A 22,948-nucleotide genomic window follows, 5' to 3' on the forward strand; every position below is an offset into this window, starting at 1 on the left:
TTCACCTAGCATCCTCGACCTGTTACTGGTGGAAGGCATCCGAATTCCCCGTGGTGAATCTGTACACATCTGCAACAACCTCAATTCTTTCCTCCTTAGAAGAAAGAATTCGACTAAGGGTCATCAGTCAGAAATCCAGCTGGAGACAAGTGGCAGAGCAGGAGTAACAGTTTATTAAAAAGCAGACCGGGGCTGGACATGGTGGCTCATGCCTGTAATCCCAGCACTTTGGGAGGCCAAGGCAGACAGATCACAAAGTCAATAGATCAAGACTATCCTGGCCAACATGGTGAAACCCCAACTCTACTAAAAATACAAAAAGTAGCTGGGCTTGGTGGCAGGCACCTGTAACCCCAGGTACTTGGGAGGCGGAGGAGAGAGAATTGCTTGAACCCATGAGTCTGAGCTTGCAGTGAGCCGAAATGGCACCATTGCACTCCAGCCTGGACAAGAGCAAAACCCCATCTCAAAAAAAAAAAAAAAAAAAAAAAAAATAGGCGGATCAAAGACTCAAAAGAATGCAACTGTTTGTCTCTTATCTACCCACACCTTTTAAAAATGTCTTCCTCTTTCCCTAACATCTCTCCTTTCTCCTTTAAATATTGAACCCCTCAAAATAATCTTTGAAGAAGGACACAGACCTGCCTCCCAGGCATGCATCCTTAATGTTGGCAAAATAAACTTTCTTTTTTTTGAGATGGAGTCTCATTCACTCTGTCACCCAGACTGGAGTGCAGTGGTGTGATCTTGGCTCACTGCAACCTCACCTTCCAGGTTCAAGTGGTTTTCCTGCCTCAGCCTCCTGAGTAGCTGGGATTATGGCTAATCTTTGTATTTTTTGAAGAGATGGGGTTTCACCTTGTTGGCCAGGCTGATCTCAAACTCCTGGACTCAAGTGATCCACCTGCCTCAGCCTCCCAAAGTACTGAGATTACAGGCATGAGCCATGGCACCCAGCCCAAAATAAATTGTCTAAATTGATCAAGACCTGTCTCTGATACTTTTTGGTTATCCCTTCTGCTATGATGGGAAGCTTCCTGAGGCCTCACCAGAAACAAATGCCAACACTATGCTTCTTGTACAGCCTGCAGAACCATGAGCAAATACATCTCTTTTCTTTATAAATTACCCAGTTCCAGGTATTCTTTGACTGCAATGAAGAAAGGACTAATACAAAGAGACTCAAGATTTCCCATTATTTGGCTAGGTAACACCAGTAATCTCAACACTTTGGGAGGTCAAGGTGAGGGAATCACTTGAGGACAGGAATTTGAGACCAGCCTGGGATCCCATCTCTACAAAAAATAAAATCAAGTCCAGGCGTGGTGGCTAACGCCTGTAATCCCAGCACTTTGGGAAGCTGAGGCAGGTGGATCCTGAGGTCAGGAGTTTGAGATCAGCTTGGCCAATATGGTGAAACCCTGTCTCTATGAAAAATACAAAAAAATTAGCCAGGTGTGGTGGCATGTGCCTGTAGTCCCAGCTACTCAGGATGCTGAGGCAGAAGAATCACTTGAACTCGGGGGTCGAAGGTTACAGATAGCTGAGATTGTGCCATACATAGGACTCCAGCCTGGGCAACAAAGAGATTCCGGCTCAAAAAATTAATTAATTAATTAATTAAATAGACCAGGTGCAGTGGCTCATGCCTGTAATCCCAGCACTTTGGGAAACCAAGGCAGGCAGATCACCTAAGGTCAGGAGTTCAAGACCAGCCTAACGGACATGGTGAAACCCCATCACTAATAATACCAAAATGAGCCAGGTGTGGTGGTGCATGCCTGGAATCCCAGCACTTTGGGAGGCCGAGTCAGATCAATCACTTGAGGCCAGGAATTCAACACTGGCCTGGACAACGTGCAAAACCCCCTTTCTACTAAAAATACAAAAATTAGCCAGGCATGGTGGCACACACCTGGAGTCCCACCTACTTGGGAGGCTGAGGCACTAGAATAGTTTGAACCCAGGAGGTAGAAGGTTGCAGTGAACCGAGATCACACTGCAGCACTCCATCCTGGGCAACAGAGCAAGACTCTGTCTCCAAGGGAAAAAAAAAAACTGGAAAGGGGTCCTCTCAGCATCTCTTCTGGTGACCCATTTTCAGAGTTTCGCTCTCTTGCCCAGGCTGGAGTGCAATGACAACAGTCACTATAACCTTGAACTCCTTGGCTTAAGCAATCCTCCTGCCACACCCAACTAATTTTTAGAAATGCCCATTTTAGAAATGGGGTCTCATTGCCGAGTGCAGTGGCTCACACTTGTAATCCCATCACTTTGGGAGGCCGAGGCAGGAGGATCACCTGAGATCAGGAGTTCAACACCAGCCTGACCAACATAGTGAAACCTTGTCTCTACTAAAAAATACAAAATTAGCCAGCCACGGGAACATGCGCCTGTAATCTCAGCCATTTCAGGAGGCTGAGGCGGGAGAATCGCTTGAACCCAGGAGGCAGAGGTTGCAGTAAGCCAAAATTGTGCAGTTGCACTCCAGCCTGGGCAACAAGACAAAACTCTGTCAGAAAGAAAGAAAGAGAGAGAGCAAGCACAAAAGAAGGAGGGAGGGAGGGAGGGAAGGAAGGAAGGGAGGGAGGGAAAGAAAGAAAGAAAGAAGGAAGGAAGGAAGGAAGGAAGGAAGGAAGGAAGGAAGGAAGGAAGGAAGGAAGGAAGGAAGGAAAGAAAAAGAAGAAAGAAAGAAAGAAGAAAGAAAAGAAAGAAATGGAGTCTCAGTATGTTGCTTAGTCTGGTCTCAAACTTCTGGGCTCAAACAAGCTTTCTACCTCAGTCTCCCAAGTAGCTGGGACTCTAGGCATGTGCCATCACACCTGGCTAAGTTTCGTAATTTTTTTTTAATCTTTTTATTTTTAGATGGATTTTGTTTTTTTTGTTTTTTCTTTTTTCTTTTTTTTTTTTTTTTGAGATGGAGCCTTACTCTGTTGCAAGGCTGCAGTGCAGTGGCATGATTTCGGCTCATTGCAACCTCCACCTCCCTGGTTCAAGTGATTCTCCTGCCTCAAGTACCTGAGTAGCCGAGACTACAGGCACATGCCACCATGCCCAGCTAATTTTTGTATTTTTAGTATAGACAGTGTTTCACCATGTTGGCCAGGATGGTCTCAATCTCTTAACCTTGTGATCTGAGCACTTTGGCCTCTTAAAGTGCTGGGATTACAGGCATGAGCCACCCTGCCCGGCCTGTGTTTCCAGTCTTTATAACATTAGGGTCTGATGGATTTATTGGTCCCAGTTCCCAGGAATGGGGTAAGCAGAATACTTGTTTTTGTTTTTAATTATCTTTTTTTTGGCTGGACGTAGTGGCTTACACCTATAATCTCAGTACTTTGGGAGACTGAGGCGGGCGGATTGCTTGAGCTCAGGAGTTCAAAACCAGCGTAGGCAATATAGCAAAAAAGCATCTCTACAAAAAATACAAAAATTAGCCTGGCATGGTGGCACATACCTGTAGTCCCAGCTACTCAGGAGGCTGAGGTGGGAAGATTGCTTGAGCATGGGAGGTTGAGGCTGCAGTGAGCTATCATTGCACCACTGCACTACAGCCTGGGGGACAGAGCAAGAACCTGCCTCAAAAAAAAAGATATTGGCCATAGAGGAGAAATAACATTTGAAGGCAGAGTGTGGTGGCTCACACCTGTAATCCTAGTACTTTGGGAGGCTGACTCGGGTGGATCACCTGAGGTCAGGAGTTCAAGACTGGCATGGCCAACAGGGCAAAACTCCAACTCTACTAAAAATACCAAAAATTACCTGGATGTGGTGGTGTGCACCTAAATTCCCAGCTACTCTGGAGGCTGTGTCAGGGGAATCACTTGACCCTGAAGGCAGAGGTTGCAGTGAACTGAGATCATGCCACAGAGCAAGACTCTGTCTCAAAAAAAAAAAGAAAAAAAGGCGGCCAGGCAAGGTGGCTTACGCCTGTAATCCCAGAAATTTGGGAGACTGAGGCAGGCAGATCACCTGAGGTCAGGAGTTCAAGACCAACTTGACCAACATGGTGAAACCCCATCTCTACTAAAAATACAAAATTAGCTAGGCGTGGTGGCAGGCACCTGAAATGCCAGCTACTCAGGAGGCTGGAAAAGGAGAATTACTTGAACCCGGGAGGCAGAGGTTGCAGTGAGCCGAGATCACGCCATTGCACTCCAGCCGGGCAACAAGAGTGAAACTCCAAGTCAAAAAAAAAAAGAGAGAAAATAAATAACATTTGTTATATATGGACCCAGAAGCTAATGTGTGTAAAGTATTTCCAGTCATCAGAGAAGTACAATTGTAAGCATATAATTCCATCCTTGTTGATATCTAGTCATAATGTACCATCACTCCTAAAAGAATGGCCTCAATTATTTGGTATATGCAACCTCACACACACAGAGGTTTTGTTTGTTTTGTTTTGTTTCATTTGTTTTAGAGAGAGGGGTGTGCTCTGGCACCCAGGCTGGAGTGCAGTGGCACAAGCATAGTTCACAGCAGCCTCCAACGCCTGGACTCAAACAACCCTCTTGCCACAGCTTCCTGAGTCTGCACACAGGTGCATACCACCACAGCCAGTTAACTTAAAAAAACAGGATTAGCATTTTTATGAGATTTATTTTCACTAGAAGTTATTATAATTCCTGTGTTTACCTGTATTGGTACTGTAAACAATGATAATATCTTTTCATGAAGTCACAGCCAATGTATCAGTTCACTTCTTTTTTTTTTTTTTTTTTTTTTGAGACTGAGTCCTGCTTTTTCTCTCAGGCTGGAATGAAATGGCACAATCTGGACTCACTGCAACCTCTGCAACCTGAGTTCAAGTGATTCTCCCATCTTAGCCTCCTGAGTAGCTGGGATTACAGGCACATGACATCACACCCAGCTAATTTTTGTATTTTTAGTAGAGACCGTGTTTCACCATGTTGGCCGGGCTGGTCTTGAACTCCTGACCTCAAGTGATGTGCCTGCCTCAACCTCCCAAAGTGCTGGGATTACAGGTGTGAGCTACCGCACCCAGGCTTCAGTTCACATTTTAGCACACCAGGAAGGCTATGTGGTTCCACAGCAAATAGACTAAAGAAACAAATACTGTCCAGGCGCAGTGGCTCACGCCTGTAATCCCAGCACTTTGGGAGGCCAAGGCGGGTGGATCACTTGAGGTCAGGAATTCGAGACCAGCCTAGCCAACATGATGAAACACTGTCTCTACTAAAAATACAAAAATTAGCCAGGCATGGTAGCATGTACCTATAATCCCAGCTACTTGGGAGGCTGAGGCAGGAGAATCACTTGAACCCGGGAGGCAGAGGTTGCAGTGAGTGGAGGCAACAGAGTGAGACTCCATCTCAAAAAGAAAGAGAGAGAGATAGAGAGAAAGAAATACTTCAGTAACAAAACTCCAACATATATGCATCAATCTATCAATGTGTGTTGAGAAAGAATAATTTGCTTACATAATTATGTAGTTTAGTACCAATGTAGCAGCCTTTTTGAGACAGGGTCTTGCTCTGTTGTCAGGCTAGAGTGCAGCACTACCATCATAGCTCAGTGCAGCCTCTTGACCTCCTGGGTTCAAGTGAATCTCCTGCACTAGCCAACAGAATAGCTGGGACCACAAGTACACACCATCACACCCGACTAATTTTTTTTTTTTTTTTGAGACAGGTCTCACCCTGTCACCGACGCTGGAGTGCAGTAGCGCAATCTCAGCTCACTGCAATGTCTAACTCCCAGGTTCAAGCAGTTCTCCTGCCTCAGCCTCCTGAGTTGCTGGGACTACAGGTGTGTGCCACCACACCCGGCTAATCTTTGTATTTTCTTTGGTAGAGACCAGGTTTCACCATGCTGCTCAGGATGGTCTCGATCTCTTGACCTCATGATCCACCCTCCTTGGCCTCCCAAAGTGTTGGGATTACAGGTGTGAGCCACCGCACCCGGCCATGCACAATTAGTTTTTATATTTTTAGTAGAGACCAGGTTTCACCATATTGGCCAGGCCAGTCTCGAACTCCCAATCTCAAATGATCCACCCACTTCAGCCTCCCAAAGTGCTGGAATTACAGGCATGGGTCACTGCAACTGCCCTGTTTTTTGGTGGGAAGAGGAGACAGGGTCTCACTGCATTGCCCAGGTCAGAGTACAGTGGCATCATCATGTCTCACTGCAGCTTTGACCTTCTAGGCTCAAGTGAGCCTCCCATCTCAGTCTCCCAGGTAGCTGGGACCACAAGCATGTACCACCAGGGCCTGCTCATTTTTAAACTGTTTTGGTGACATTTTGGGGTCTCACTATTTTGCTCAGGCTGCTCTCAAACTCCTTGGCTCAAATGATCCTCCCACCTCAGCCTCCCAAAGTGCTGGACTGAAAGTATGAGCCACCGTGCCCAGTCTCCTGATACACTTGAAATATAATTCAAACTCCTTACCATGGCCAAAAAGGCTTTGTGTGACCCAGCCCCTACTCAATTCTTACTCTCATTCACTGTTCTCCAAACATTCAAGCCACTTTCTGTTCTTCAAAAGCCGGTTCCTGCCTTAGAGACTTCGCATGTGTTGCTCCTACAATTTCCACTTCTTTGTCATTGAAGCCTCAACTCAAATGTTGCATCCTCAGTAAGCTCCCCTCTGCCCACTTTTTAAATTATGATAACTAACCACGGAAGTTCACCAAATACTTATTTCTCCCTCTTTTTAGACACAAAGTAGAATTGCATGGCTTTGACCCTATCATGTGAGGGATGACCATGTGATTTTTTTGGTCAATGAAATGTAAACAGCAGTTCTCACTCTGTCACCCAGGCTTGAGTGCAGTGGCGCAATCTCAGGGCACTGTAATCACTGCTTCCCAGGCTCAAGCAATCCTCCCAACTCAGCTTCCCAAATAGCTAGGGCTATAGGCACATGCCACCATGCTGGGCTAATTTTTGTTTTTTTTTTTGTAGAGATCGGGTTTGGCCGTGTTGGCCAGGCTGGTCTCAAACTCCTGAGCTCAAGCGATCTGCTCCCCTTGGCCTCCCAAAGTGCCAGGATTGCAGGCATGAGCCACCATACCCAGCCTTAAACAGCAAAAAAAAGTTTTTTTGAAGTGGAGTCTCACTCTCTTGCCAAGCTGGAGTGCAATGGTGCGATCTTGGTTCACGGCAACCTCTGCCTTCCAGGTTCAAGTGATTCTCCTTCCTCAGCCTCCTGAGTAGCTGGGACTACAGGCACGTGCCACCACAATCCACTTAATTTTTATATTTTTAGCAGAGATGGGGTTTCACCACATTGGTCAGACTGATCTTGAACTACTGACGTCAGGTGATCCACCCACCTCGGCCTCCCAAAGTGCCAGGACTACAGGCGTGAGCCACCACGCCCTGCAAACAGCAAAATTTTTAAAAGCCAATGCCTGCTTTTCTGCATCCCCTTTTTCTGACTTAGTAATCATGGAAGAACATGTTGAAATTGAGCATACCTCAGTTGGGATCCCTTAGCAACTTATGGAAATCAAAGCCCCTCTTTCCAACCTGTGATGGATGTGTAGCATGAATAAGAAATAAACCTTTATTGATTCAAATGACTGAGGTATTAGAGTTGTTTGTTACTGCAGCTTAATCAGCCTGTCCTGACTGATAAACTATGTGCCAGACCCTTATTTGGGGGCTCTACCTGTATTACTTCAGCTACTTCTCACAACAACCACATATAGTAGCTTGTCTTAGTCCTCTTAGGTTGTTATAAAGGAATAGCTGAGGCTGGGTCATTTATACAAGAAAGAGATTTGTTTGGCTCACAGTTCTGCAGGCTGTACTAGAAGCAGGCCCCAGCATTTGCTTCTACTGCAGGCTTGGAAGCTTCCACATGGCAGAAGGCAAAGGGGAGCTGTATGTAGGTCACATGGCAAAGGGGAGCTGTATGTAGGTCACATGGCAAAGGAGGAATCAAGAGAGAGGCCATGCCAAGCTCTTCCAACAACTAATTCTTGCAGGAACTAAGAATGAGAATCGGCCAAATGCAGTGGTTCACAAATGCTGGGACTATAGGCACGTGCCACCACATCCAGTTAATTTTTGTATTTTTAGCAGAGATGGAGTTTCACCACATTGGTCAGACTGATCTTGACCAATCAGATCTTGGGAGGTACCTGTAATCCCAGAATTGAACCTGGGAGGTGGATGTCGCAGTGAGCCAAGATAGCACCACTGCACTCCAGCCTGGGCAACAGAGCAAGACTCCGTCTCAAAAAATTAAAAAAAAAAAAAGAGTGAGGAATCTGCCCCTATGATGTAAACACCCTCCACTAGGCCCCACTCCAACATTGGAAATCAAATTTCAACACAATACTTGGTGAAGCAAAACCAGCCATAACCAAACCACAGGATAGATACTACTATTATTTCCATTTCTCAAATGTGGAAACTGAGGCATGTGAAGGTTAAATAACTTTTCTGACACCACAGAGCTGGTAAGATGTAGAACTGGGAATTTAACCTAATCAATCTGGTTCCAAGGGTTTATGCGGTCACTAAATCACTCTGCCATACTGCCTCGCAAAGACTTTTTTTTCTTTTTCTTCTTTTTTTTGAGATGGAGTTTCACTGTTGTTGCCCAGGCTGGAGTGCAACAGTGTGATCTTGGCTCACCGAAACACCACCTCCCGGGTTCAAGCAATTCTTCTGCCTCAGCCTCCTGAGAGGCTGAGATTACAGGTACCCACCACCACGTCTGGCTAATATTTTTTTGTATTTTTAGTAGAGACAGAGTTTCTCCATGTTGGTCAGGCTGGTCTCAAACTCCTGACCTCAGGTGATACACTCGCCTTGTTCTCCCAAAGTGCTGGGATTACAGGTGTGAGCCACTGCACCCAGCTGACTTTTTTTTTCTTGACACACTGTCTTGCTCTGTTACCCAGGCTGGATCAGTTCACTACAGCCTTGACCTCCTGGTCTCAAGTGATCCTCCTGCCTTAGACTCCCAAGTAGCTGGGACTACAGGCACAAGCCGTCACATCCAACTAATTTTTTTTTTTTTTTGAGACAGTGTCTCGCTCCTGTTGCCCAGGCTGGAGTGCATTGGCACAATCTCAGCTCACTGCAACCTCCGCCTTCCAGATTCAAGCGATTCTCATGCCTCAGCCTCCCGAGTAGCTGGGATTGCAGGTGTGCGCCACCATGGCTGGCTAACATTTGTTTTTTTAGTAGAGATGGGTTTTTACCATGTTGTGCAGGCTGGTCTCAAACTGCTAACCTCAGGTGATCTGCCTTCCTTGGCCTCCCAAAATGCTGGAATTTCAGGTGTGAACCACTGTGCCCTGCCTTATACCCAGTTAATTTTTTTTTTTTTTTGAGACAGAATTTTGCTCTGTTGCCAGGCTGCAGTGCAGTGGTGCAATCTCCGCTCACTGCAAACTCCACCCTCCGGGTTCAAGCAATTCTCTTGCCTCAGCCTCTCAAATAGCTGGGATTACAGGCATGCGCCACCACGCCTGGCTAATTTTTGCATTTTTAGTAGAGATGGGCTTTCACCATGTTGGTCAGGCTGATCTCTAACTCCTGACCTCAAGATCCACCCACCTCAGCCTCCCAAAGTGCTGGGATTACAGGCACGAGCCACTGCACCCGGCCACACCCAGCTAATTTTTGAAACATTTTGTTGACTGGGCATGGTGGCTCACACCTCTAATCCTAACACTTTGGGAGGCTGAGGCAAGTGAATCATCTAAGGTCAGGAGTTCAAAACCAGCATGGCCAACATGGTGAAACCCCATCTCTACTAAAAATACAAAAATTAACAAGGCTCGGTGGCTTACACCTGGAATCCCAGCACTCTGGGAGGCCAAGGTGGGAGGATTGCCTGAGGTCAAAAGTTTGAGACCACTCTGGCCAACATGGTGAAACCCAATCTCTACTAAAACTACAAAAAAATTAGCCAGGCATGTTGGCATGCACTTGTAACTCCAGCTACTCGGGAGGCTGAGGCAGGGGAATTGCTTGAACCAGGGAGGTGGAGGTTGCCGTAAGCCGAGATGGCACCGCTGCACTCCAGCCTGGTTAACAGAGCAAGACTTTGTCTCAAAAGAAAAAATACAAAAATTAGCTGGATGTGGTGGTGCATGCCTGTAATCCCAGCTATTCAGGAGACTGAGGAAGGAGAATCATTTGAACCCAGGAGGCAGAGGTTACAGTGAGTTGAGATTGTGCTACTGCCCTCCAGCCTGCACAATGGGATTGAGACTCCATTGCAAAAAAACAGAAAAAAACATTTTGCAGGCCAGGTGTGGTGATTCATGTCTGTAATCCCAGCACTTTGAGAGGCCGAGGTGGCAGATCACCTGAGGTCGGGAGTTTGAGATTGGCCTGACCAACATGGAGAAACCCCATCTCTACTGAAAATATAAAATTAGCTGGGCGTGGCGGCACTTGCCTATAATCCCAGCTACTCAGGAGGCTGAGGCAGGAGAGTCGCTTGAATCTGGGAAGTGGAGGTTGTGGTGAGCTGAGATTGCACCATTGCACTTCAGCCCAGGCAACAAGAGCAAAACTCTGTCTCAAAAAAAAAAAAAAATTCGTAGTCAGGGTCTCACTATTTTGCCTAGGCTGGCCTTGAACTGTTGGCCTCAAGCCATTCTTTCAGCTCAGCCTCCCAAAGTGTTGAGATTACAAGCATGAGCCACCGTGCCTGGCCTCAAAGACTTTCAAATTTATGTTTGAAGAAGAAATTGACAAGAGTCATGGATTTTATTATACATTCATATATATAGAGAGAGAAGGGAACTGCCATTTTTTATCCTCTGGGTTTATATATACAGACATACATATATATAAATCTATATATGAAATACATAGATTTTTTTTTAACTTTAAAAAAAATTTTATTTGAGGGAATGTAGTCTCACTGTCTCCCAGGCTGGAGTGCCATGGGGCGTTCTGAGCTCAATGCAATCTCCACCTCCTGGGTTCAAGTGATTCTCCTGTCTCGGCTTCCTGAGTAGCTGAGACTATAGGCACGTGCCACCACGCCCGGCTAATTTTTTGTATTTTTAGTAGAGACAGGGTTTTATTATGATGGTCAGGCTGGTCTCAAACTCCTGACCTCGTAATCCTCCTGCATCTGCCTCCCAAAGTGCTGGGATTATAGGTGTGAGCCATCTCCCCTGGCCCATACATATAAATACAAGTGTTTAGGCCTGGCTCCCCATACTAGCCGCTGATATTTGGAATTCTTACAACATGGCAGACATTGACAACAAAGAACAGTCTGAACTTGATCAAGATTTGGATGATGTTGAAGAAGTAGAAGAAGAAGAAACTGGTGAAGAAACAAAAATCAAAACACGTCAGCTAACTGTTCAGATGATGCAAAATCCTCAGATTCTTGCAGCCCTTCAAGAAAGACTTGATGGTGTGGTAGAAACACCAACAGGATACATTGAAAGCCTGCCTAGGGTAGTTAAAAGCTGAGTGAATGCTCTCAAAAACCTGCAAGTTAAATGTGCACAGATAGAAGCCAAATTCTATGAGGAAGTTCACTTGAAAGGAAGTATGCTGTTCTCTATCAGCCTCTATTTGGATAAGCGATTTGAGATCATTAATGCAATTTATGAACCTATGGAAGAAGAATGTGAATGGAAACCAGATGAAGAAGATGAGATTTCGGAGGAATTGAAAGAAAAGGCCAAGATTGAAGATGAGAAAAAGGATGAAGAAAAAGAAGACCCCAAAGGAATTCCCACATTTTGGTTCACTGTTTTTAAGAATGTGGACTTGCTCAGTGATATGGTTCAGGAACATGATGAACTTATTCTGAAGCATTTGAAAGATATTAAAGTGAAGTTCTCAGATGCTGACCAGCCTATGAGTTTTGTCTTAGAATTTCACTTTGAACCCAGTGAGTATTTTACAAACGAAGTGCTGACAAAGACATATAGGATGAGGTCAGAACCAGATGATTCGGATCCCTTTTCTTTTGATGGACCAGAAATTATGGGTTACAGGGTGCCAGATAGATTGGAAAAAAGGAAAGAATGTCACTTTGAAAACCATTATGAAGAAGCAGAAACACAAGGGACATGGGACAGTTCATACTAAAACAGTTTCCAATGACTCTTTCTTTAATTTTTTTGCCTCTCCTGAAGTTCCTGAGAGTGGAGATCTGGATGATGCTGCTGAAGCTATCCTTGCTGCAGACTTCGAAATTGGTCACTTTTTATGTGAGCATATAATCCCAAGATCAGTGTTATACTTTACTGTAGAAGCTATTAAAGATGATGATGATGATTATGATGAAGAAGGTGAAGAATCAGATGAGGAAGGGGAAGAAGAAGAAGATGAGGAAAATGATCCAGACTATTACCCAAAGAAGGATCAAAACCCAGCAGAGTGCAAGCAGCAGTAAAGCAGAATGTATGTGGCCTTGAGGATAACCTGCACTGGTCTACTTTCTGCTTCCCTGGAAAGGATGAATTTACATCATTTGACAAGCCTATTTTCAAGTTATTTGTTGTTTGTTTGCTTGTTTTTGTTTTTGCAGCCTAAAATAAAAATTTCATATACAAAAAAATAATAAAATAAATTCAAGTGTTTATATCTATATCTACAGAGATGTCACTTGCTTTTTAAATTGCTACTTTAATATTTTAATATCAATACCATGACAACAATTATCAAGCACAACTACTAATTATAATAACAGGCATTTCTGATTCTCCTGCCTCAGCCTCCCTCCTAGGTGGCTTTTGAGGTTAAAGGTTTTTTGTTTTTTGGGGTTTTTTTGGCAAGACCTAAAAATTTGGCAAGACCTTAAAAATCTCTGATTTCTGAGTATCTTCAAAGACTCCCTCCTCTTTGTATAAATACTTCCATGGACAGTTGTTTTATTATTTAAAATAAACTTTATTGAGTATAGTTTACATACAGTAAGATGAACTCATTTTAAGTGTATAGGTTTTTTTGAGACAGGGTCTCACTTTAACTATACAGCCTGATGAGGCTTAGCAAATGGATATATCTGAGTACCCACTCCTGCTATCAAGATAGAACTTTCTGCTGGGTACATCTCTACAAAAAATACAAAAACTAGCCAGGAGTGCTGGTGCACACCTGTGGTCTCAACTACTTAAAAGGCTGAGGCACAAAAATTTTAGCCCAGATTGAGGTTGCAGTGAGCCAAGGTCACACCACTGTACTCCAGCCTGGGTGACAGAATGAGACCCTATCTCTAAATAAATAAATTAGTATATGTTCTACTCACCTTCTCACATCTCCCTGATTAATCTTTGAAATTTAGCATAACCTGAAATTACTACTGAGCAGGTGTGGTGCCTCGCACCTGTAATCCCAGTACTTTGGAAGGACAAGGATGGAGGATCACTTGAGCCCAGGAGTTTGAGACAAACCTGGGCAACAGAGTGGGGTCCCATCCTACTAAAAATGTTGTTAAAATCGGCCGGATGGCATGTGCCCATAATCCCAGCTAGCTGGGAGGCTGGGGTGGGAAGATTGTTTGACCCCAGGTGTTTGAGGCTGCAAAGAGCTATGATGGCACCACTGCACTCCAACCTGGGCACCAGAGTGAGACTCTGTCTCAAAAATAAAGAAAAAGAAGAAAGAAAGAAAGAAATTACTTTGTTGGTTTATTTCTCTGAATGCCCTTGGTCTGCAATTCTCTTACCTCCGCCTCCCAAGTAGCTGGGACTACAGGCAAGCAGCACCATGCCTGGCTAATTTGTATTTTTGGTAGAGATGGGGTTTTGCCATATTGGCCAGCTCCTGGGCTCAAGTGATCCTCCCACCTCAGCCTCCCAAAGTGCTGGGATTACAGGTATGAGCCACCAGCACCCAGCTGATACCTGACGTTCTAGTTCATTCATATTAACTGCTGGAATATGTTGCTTGATGTGGATACACCACTATCCTTTTCCTGTTGAGCATTTAGGCTCTTTTCGGTTTTCACTTGTACAATCAATGCTGCCATGTACACTCCAGCAGTACACTCTGATAGTGGCTCGTGTGAGAGATTTCTCCAGGTGTATCCTAGGATTGGAGCTGCCAGGTTGCAGGCTCTGTTCATCTCCAAGGAGGTTGTCCAGCTTTTACTTCCAGCTGCCTCACAGTAGAGAAGCATCCAGTCACCAGGGCCTCCCTTGGCCCCATGCAGGTCCAGATACCCACCCAATCAACAGTTTTGCTTATTTCTGGTCCATAAAAAGATTTCAGTTATTTTGATCTTAGCTAGACATTTTGGGGGTCTTTTTTTCCCCTTTGAGAAGGAGTTTCACTCTTGTTGCCCAGGCTGGAGTACAATGGTGCTATCTCAGCTCACTGCAACCTTTGCCTCCTGGGTTCAAGTGATTCTCCTGCCTTAGCCTCCCAAGTAGGTGGGATTACAGGTGCCCACCACCATGCCCAGCTAACTTTTGTATTTTTAGTAAAGATGGGGTTTCACCATGTTGGTCAGCCTGGTCTCGAACTCTTGACCTCAGGTGTTCCTCCCACCTTGGCCTCCCAAAGTGCTGGGATTACAGGCATGAGCCACCCCACCTGGCCACAAGTGTGTCTTAAACTATTTTTCTGTACTTCTCCTCATCCCTCGCTACACTTCTACTTAGACACCTGCTCCTGGGTCCCAGAAACACCTTCCCTGGTAAGGGAGAGCAGAAAGAACCTCTCCCTTCTCCTCGCTGTGACAGAAGTTATCACTGCATTTGCATGCAAGAGCCTGAACTGGAGTCCTGGCTGTCAGACTTTAGGCAAACTGCAACTATCTGGAAACCAATACCCCTCATAGTTCCATAAGCAGAATGTCGTGGGCCTCAGCCCCAGAACATGTAGAGTAATGATTGGGTAAAAGTGACCTGCAGGAGTGGCTGGGAGAGGTGGCTCACACCTGTAATCTCAGCATTCTGGGAGGCCAAGGCAGGCAGATTGCTTGAGCCCAGGAGTTCAAGACCAGCCTGGGCATCATAGTGAGACCCCATCTCTACAAAAAAAAAAATGCTGGGTGTGGTGGTTCATGCCCATAATCCCAACGCTTTGGGAGGGCAGGTAGATCACAAGGTTAGGAATTCAAGACCAGCCTGACCAAGATGGTGAAACCTCGTCTCTACTAAAAATACAAAAATTAACTGGGCATGGTGACCGGCGCCTGTAATCCCAGCTATATGGGAGGCTGAGGCAGCATAAGTGCTTGAATCTGGGAGGTGGAGGCTGCAGTGAGCCGAGAGATGGCACCACTGCACACCAGCCTGGGTGACAGAGCAAGACTCCGTCTCCAAAAAATAAAATAAAATTGTTTTCATTATTCTGGCATGGTGGTGCATACCTCTAGTCCCAGCTACTTGAGAGGCTGAGGTGGGAGGATTGCCTGAGCCCAGGAGGTTGAGGCTGCGGTGGGCAGTGGTCATCACTATACTCTTGCCTGGGTGTCAGAGTGAGACCCTTGTCTCAAAAACAAAAAAGTAACCCCTGTGGTGTGAGGCGGTGCCGCTCGATTCTGATTCCTACTGCTTGATGACAATAACAGTAGCAGCCCCGTGTACAGCCCATCTGCTAAGGGATTCTTACAGCTCCAGAGGACTGGAAAGTGGAGTTATCCTCTTTCTGTATCAGATGAAGAAGTTGAGGCTCAAAGAGGTAAAATTACAAGTTTGGGACTTCTTATTAATGTTTATTTTCTAAGAGATACTTTTTTTATTTTAGTGGACATAATTGTATATGTTTATGGGGCACAGTGTGATGTTTTGATCAATGTATACATTGTGGAATGACAATATCAAGCTAATTAACATATCCATCATCTCACAAATGAATCATTTTTCTGTAATGAGAACATTTAAAATCTAAATTTTGCTGGATGTAGTGGCTTATGCCTGTAATCCCAGCACTTTAGGAGGCTGAGGCAGGAGAATCACCTGAGGTCAGGAGTTCGAGACCAGCCAGGCCAATATGGTGAAACTACACTTCTACTAAAAATATAAAAATTAGCCAGGCGTGGTGGCACACACCTGTAATCCCAGCTACTCAAGAGGCTGAGGCAGGGAAATTGCTTGAACCTGGGAGGCAGAGGTTTCAGTGAGCCAAGATCATGCCGTTGCACTCCAGCCTGGGAGACAGAGGGAGGTTCTGTCTCAAAAAAAAAATAAATAATTAGAAAAGAAGCAAAAAAAGAAAAATATATATTTTAAAAAAGAAAAAAAACTTCAAAAAATTTTCTTAAAGACAGGGTATCCCAGCTGGGCGCAGTGGCTCACACCTGTAATCCCAGAACTTTGGGAGGCTGAGTCAGGTGGATCACCTAAGGTCAGGAGTTTGAGACCAGCCTGACCAACATGGTGAAACCCTGCCTCTACTAAAAATACAAAAATTAGCTGGTCGTGGTGGCACACCTGTAATCCCAACTATTTGGGAGACTGAGGCAGGAGAATTGCTTGAATCCAGGAGGCAGAGGCTGCAGTGAGCTGAGATTGCACCACTGCACTGCAGCCTGGTCAATAGAGCAAGATTCCATCTTAAATAAATAAGTAAATAAATAAATAAAGGAAAAAAGAGTGGGCAGTAGGGGAAGGCAAAAGAAAAAACAAGTGGGGAGGAAGAGCAAATTGAAGAGCCAAGCAATTGTGTTCCTTTGAGTCTTTAATCAGCATTCACGAAATCCACATTTTACATAGGGAAAGAAAAGGATAGAGGAATACTCAATTATGCATTCATCTTACACTCAGTGAATCTGCATTTTTACATAAGATAAACAAACATAGAGTACAGGAAGCAATCAGATATGCTTTTGTCTCTGGTGTGCCGCAGAGGGATGACTTTTAGTTTTGTCCATTGTCCTTACCTGTGAAAACAAGTTTTTCATTTATGTTGTCAGGGTGAGATTCAACATAACTGTTTTGGCTGGGCATGGTAGCTCATGCCTATAATCCCAGCACTTTAGGAGGCTGAGGTAGGTGGATTACATAAGGTTAGGTGTTGGAGACCAGCCTGGCCAATATGGTAAAACCCCATCTCAACTGCAAATACAAGTTAGCTAGGTGCGTGCTGCATACTTGTAATCCTAGCTACTTGGGAGGCTGAGGCAGGAGAATAGCTTGAACCAGGAGTTAGAGGTTGCAAGTGAGCCAGGATGGCACCCTGCACTCAACAGAGCAAGATTCTGTCTCAAAAAAAAAAAAAAAAAGAACTGTTTTAGATGAAATTCAAGAAATTCAACAAAATTGTTTGTTTACCTTTCACATATCCAATGTCAGTAACTCATCTTTCTGGGTTTGAGATACTGAATGAGGAATATCTGGCCTCATCCAAACCCTGCAAGGAAGGAGACCCCTTACTCTTAAGCATCTAAGATCACTTCCCCTTAGCCTTGCATTTCAAAAGAAGAAGTAAATATTTAGACATAGCAGCCATGAGGTCAGTGGCAAGGTCGGCTAGCACCACTGACCAAGCCTGGAGGTTAAAGATTAAACCCCCTAACTTTAAGCATTGTCCTCACTCAGTCTTGCTCAAACCCCCACCTAGTCACGTATCCCACACCTACTTCATCTATCACCGGCCAAATAAAAAGCCACTTCCTCCCCAGTTTGGTGTTCAAGAGGTTTGTTCATGCCACTCCTGTTTCACCTGTAGGTAGATTTCTCACCCAAGAAATTTTGAATATCAAGACCCTACCCTCTTCCCTGAATAATGACTGTGAAAGGAAAAGAAATCTCAGAACCACCAACTCACTAAGCCAAAGGCAAAAGTCAGGCTGGAAACTGGATCATACAAACGTGCCTCTCCCATTTTGTTCCTAAATAGATAGCTACAATGACTTTTTTTTTTTTTAAGCTACAAACCTGCGGGGAGCAGTGGCTCACACCTGTAATCCCAGCACTTTGGGTGGCCGAGGCAGGTGGATCACCTGAGGTCAGGAGTTTGAGACCAGCCTTACCAACATGGTGAAACTCCATCTCTACTAAAAATTCAAAAAATTAGCTGGCCATGGTGGCCCACGCCTGTAATCCCAGCTATTCAGGAGGCTGAGGCAGGAGAATTGCTTGTACCCAGGAGGCGGAGGTTGCAGTGAGCATACCTCCCTCACAATTTGCCCATGAGGAAACTCCTTATGGGCCTCAAGATTTTGACCTTAGAACAGTTCTGTCAAATTTCACCCTGACAATGTAAATTGATAGCATATCTTTGCAGGACAAAGGATAGAACTCAAGGTCATCCCTCTGCTCACCTGAGACAAATGCATATCTGACTGCTTCCTCTTCCCTGTGTTTACTTTACCTTTTTTTTTTTTTTTAATTAAAAACATAGAGACAGGGTCTTGCTATGTTGCCCAGGCTGGTCTTGAACTCCTGACTTCAAGTGATCCGCCTGCCTTAGCCCCCAAAAATGCTAGGATGACAGGCATGAGCCACCATGCCCGGCTGCTGTCCTGAGTTTCATGGAGACTTCATGACATAAGCATGATTTGTTTTTTATTTATTTACTTTTTGTTTGTTTGAGACGGAGTCTCACTCTGTCACCCAGGCTGAAGTATAGTGGCGTGATCTCAACTCACTGCAACCTCTGCCTCCCACGTTCAAGCAATTCTTCTGCCTCAGTCTCCCACGTAGGTGGGATTACAGGTGTGCACCACCATGCCCAGCTAATTTTTTGTATTTTTAGTAGAGAGGGAGTTTCACTATGCTGGCCAGGCTGGTCTCAAACTCCTGACCTTGTGATCCATCCGTCTCAGCCTCCCAATGTGCTGGGATTACAGGCTTGGACCACCTCGCCTGGCTATGGTTTTTAGTTTGTTTTGTTTTTGAGACGGGGTCTAGCTCTGTCACATATGCTGGCATGCAGTGGTGCAATCATAGCTTACTGCAGCTTTGATCTCCTGGACTCAAGTGATCCTCCCACCTCTGCTTCCTGAGTAGCTGGATCACAGGCATGCATTACCATGCCTGGCTAACTTTCTTATTTGTAGAGATGATTCTTACTATATTGTCCAGGCTGGTATCAAACTCCTGGCCTAAACAATCTTCCTGCCTTGGCCTCCCAAAGTGTTGGGATTTCAAGCATGAGCCACCGAGATGGCCACAGACATGATTGATTAAATCATTGGCCACTGGTGATCAACTCAACCTGCAGCTCCTCCCCATCCCTGGAAATCTAGGGGCAGGGGGCTGAAAGTTCCAACCCTCTAATCACGAGGTTGGTTCCCCTGGCAACCAGTCCTCATTTTGAGGCTATTCAGGAGTCCCCAGAGATCAGTCATCTCATTAGCATCCATAAAGACACTTATCACTTTGGAGATTCCAAGGGTTTCTGGATCTGTGCACCAAAAAACATAGGCAGAAATCATATACGTGTTTGTGTATATATGTATATATATGTGTGTGTTTTCATTTTGTGTGTTTTTTTCTTTTACACTGTAGCTCTCACATCTTACAAGTATATATTTTTTATTATTTCATGTTTATATTATAAAAGGAATTAAAATTTTGGGACCTCAGACTCACTATGCTACAGGGAAAAGTCAAGCTGGGAACTGAGACACACAAACCTGGCTCCCATTTTTTTTTTTTAAACAGATAACTACAAAGATAAAAGGTGGCCAAGCGAGATGGATCATACCTGTAATCCAGAACGGAAGGAAGGAAGGGAGGGAGGGAAGGAGGGAAGGAGGGAGGGAGGGAGGGAGGGAGGGAGGGGAGACAGAGAGAAAGAGAGGAAGAAAGGAGAGGAAGAGAAGGAAGGAAGGAAAGAAAGAAAGAAAGAGGGAAAGGAAGGAAGGGAGGGAGGTAGCCAGGCCCTGTGGCTCATGCCTGTATTCCCAGCACTTTGGGAGGCCTCCCAGTTTCAAGCAATTCTCCTGCCTCAGCCTCCCGAATAGCTGGGATTACAGGCATGTGCTACCACGCCTGGCTAATTTTTGTATTTTTACTAGGGACAGGGTTTCACTATGTTGACTAGGCTGGTCTCAAACTCCTGACCTCGTGATACGCCCGCCTCAGCCTCCCAAAGTCCTGGGATTATACCCTGGCTGGCCAATGTTCCCTGGTTCTTCACTGTACACATGGTGACAAAGAAAAGGGAAGATGGAGAGATGGAGCCTCTATGTTGAACATACCTTTTTTTTTTTTTTTTGAGACAGAGTATAGCTCTGTCACCCAGACTGGAGTGCAGTGGCACGATCTCAGCTCACTATAACCTCCACTTACCAGGTTCAAGTGATTCTCCTGCTTCAGAAGTTTCACCATGTTGGCCAGGCTTGCCTCCAAGTCCTGATCTCAAGTGATCCACCCACCTGGGCCTCTCAAAATGCTGGGATTACAGGCTGTGAGCCACTGTGCCCGGCCTCTTTACTGGAACTTTTTATAAGAAATTTGGGGCTTGACTTTTAAAAATCTCTTGAGGAGAGGAGGGCAAGCCAATAAGTTGCCACCAGCCTTTGCCTTCTGTACCTCCAGATTTGGATAAATGCCTGTCATCTTAAGATGCCCCAAATATCCCAAGCTTCCTGGGACTTCCAGGAAGTGATCCTCCTCACTCACATGTAAGGCTAGGAAACCTGCAAGCTGGGTACCAGCGTAATTGTTCCCAGAAGGCTTTGTAAGCAGTGGCTCCATAAAGTCAACCTTAGTTCCTTAAATCAGATTTTATGAGGCCAGATGCAGTGGCTCATGCCTGTAATCCCAGCACTTTGGGAGGCCGAGATGGGCAGATCAACTGAGGTCAGGAGTTCCAGACCAGCATGACCAACATGGTGAAATCCTGTCTCTACTACAAAAACAAAAAGTAGTTGGATATGGTGGCTCATGTCTGTAATCTCAGCTACTCTGGAGTTTGAGGAACAAGAATCACCAGGAGGTGGAGGCTGCAGTAGGCTGAGATTGTGCCACTGCACTCCTGCCTGGACGACAGAGCGAGACGGTCTCAAAAAAAAAAAATGCACAATGTTCTCAAATATGACATTCCAGTAAAAGACTTGGTGATATAAACAATGTTTCCAATTGTGTTCTCTTATAAAGAGAATAAATTCATATGGAACTAATACAAATGTATTAGTTTGTATACAATTGTATTCCATGAAAGTAAGAACACTCCATAAGTTTCTGAATTAATTCTGGAGGGAACAAGTAGGAAAATAAATATTTCATTTATCTTTTCTTTTCTTTCTTTTTTGAGATGGAGTCTCACTCTTTCACCAGGTTGGAATGTAGTGGCACGATCTTGGGTCTCACTGCAACCTTCACCTCCTGGGTTCAAGAGATTCTCCTGCCTCAGCCTCCCAAGTAGCTGCGACTACAGGCACACACCACCATGCCCAACTAATTTTTGTATTTTTAGTAGAGATGGGGTTTCACCATGTTGGCTAGGATGGTGAAAAAGCTAGAAGAAAGCTGGGTGTGCCCCTCAGAGTAAGGTTCCACACAGGGGTCTGGCTGGTTCCTGCAAATTGGACTCGGCACTGAGAGTAGATAGGTCAGCCAGCCTCAGGGAGGAGACAGTCCAGATTGCTAGGCCAGTTTTCTCATGGAGCCATTGGGAAAGCCCTTAAATAGCTGGGAAGAGACAGTCTGACAGCCACAGAAGGGGCCATACTGCCCACTGGGCTTTTAAGAGGTACTTTTGAGGAATGTTCAATTGGGACACAAATAACCTTATGTTCCGAAGCCATTCTGGACAATCTTTCCACATCCCTCTTCCTCAAAACTTCCCGTCACTAAGCCTGAAGTCTTTTTTTCCCTCAAGTCTCTCAACAGGAGACTAAATCATGATCCAATGGCTAGGAATGGATGTGTCTTTATTTCAGAGTCTTTGCACGGATTTCCCTTTTCTATGCCCTTAGGCCCTCTCTGAGGAAGACTAGAACATCCTAGCAATGTGCTTCTGGCTAGAGCCAGCACACCATGCAGAGCCATCTGCAAACCAGGCTTTGGATTTTTCTTCCTTAGTCAATTCGTCATTACACTGTTCATGAAACCATTGATCCAGGTTGAAGGATGTAATGGAGAAGAGAGTGGCAGGAGAGGAATGTAAGTAATTTGCTACTTGTCCAAGCAAGTCCTAAAGGACAAGTAAAAGGCTACTACTTGTCCTTTAGGACTTGCTTGGACCCAACCCACACATGTACTTCCTCTTGAAGACAGGGTGTTGCTGACCACCTCTGATTTCATGGCTGAGTAGATCAGATAACATTCAGTTCAGGTCACATGGTCACCTGGTATGCCAGGATCAGGCATGCAATTTCACTGGACCCCTGAAGCAAGCCAGAAGCTATTTCTAAAATGGAGAATAACTATTTGCTGAAGGAAAGCGTAACTTTGCTCCAAAATCCAATGCTTGAGTATTAAGGCCAAAGTCAGAACTATTTATTCTGCAGCTTGGTCCAGTAAGAAAATGTTCTCCTTTTATATGATCCTGCCTTAAAGTTGGCAGCTTTCAAGTGACCCAGTAACTGGTCAAAATAACATACCTACATACGTCTATGTTAACTTACCAAGTCTAAACCAGCTCAAGCCCAAGTATTATTGCACCTCTTCCTTAGTAGGGAGTGTGATCTACAGCAGCTTTTCCTTCACTTTGTAGGAAATATCTTGACATACCCCAGACTCCTAGGTAGCTTACTGAGTAGATGGACCCCTATATATTTGTGAGGTTTATTATCCATCCTCTTGCACATACATCATGCCTTACCGAGTCACCCAGGATATCTGTAACTCCCTTTTCTTTCTTTTTTGAGATGGAGTTTTGCTCTTGTTGCCCAGGCTGGAGTGCAATGGCATGATCTCGGCTCACCACAACCTATGTCTCCTGGATTCAAGCAATTCTCCTGTCTCAGCCTCCCGAGTAGCTGGGATTAAGGCATGTACCACCATGCCTGCCTTTTGTATTCTTAGTAAAGACGGGGTTTCACCATGTGACCAGGCTGGTCTTGAACTCCTGACCTCAGGTGATCCACCTGCCTTGGCCTCCCAAAGTGCTGGGATTACAGGCATGAGCCAC

General features: G+C 45.0%; 1 pseudogene; it reads left to right on the forward strand.

The window, feature by feature from the left end:
* Positions 1 to 10,827: 10,827 nt before the first annotated feature.
* On the forward strand, positions 10,828 to 12,493 carry LOC100400954 (nucleosome assembly protein 1-like 1 pseudogene; annotated as a pseudogene).
* The last annotated feature ends 10,455 nt before the right edge of the window (positions 12,494 to 22,948 follow it).

This window comes from Callithrix jacchus, chromosome 2 (assembly GCF_049354715.1).
Source record: "Callithrix jacchus isolate 240 chromosome 2, calJac240_pri, whole genome shotgun sequence".
Classification (NCBI taxonomy): domain Eukaryota; kingdom Metazoa; phylum Chordata; class Mammalia; order Primates; family Cebidae; genus Callithrix; species Callithrix jacchus.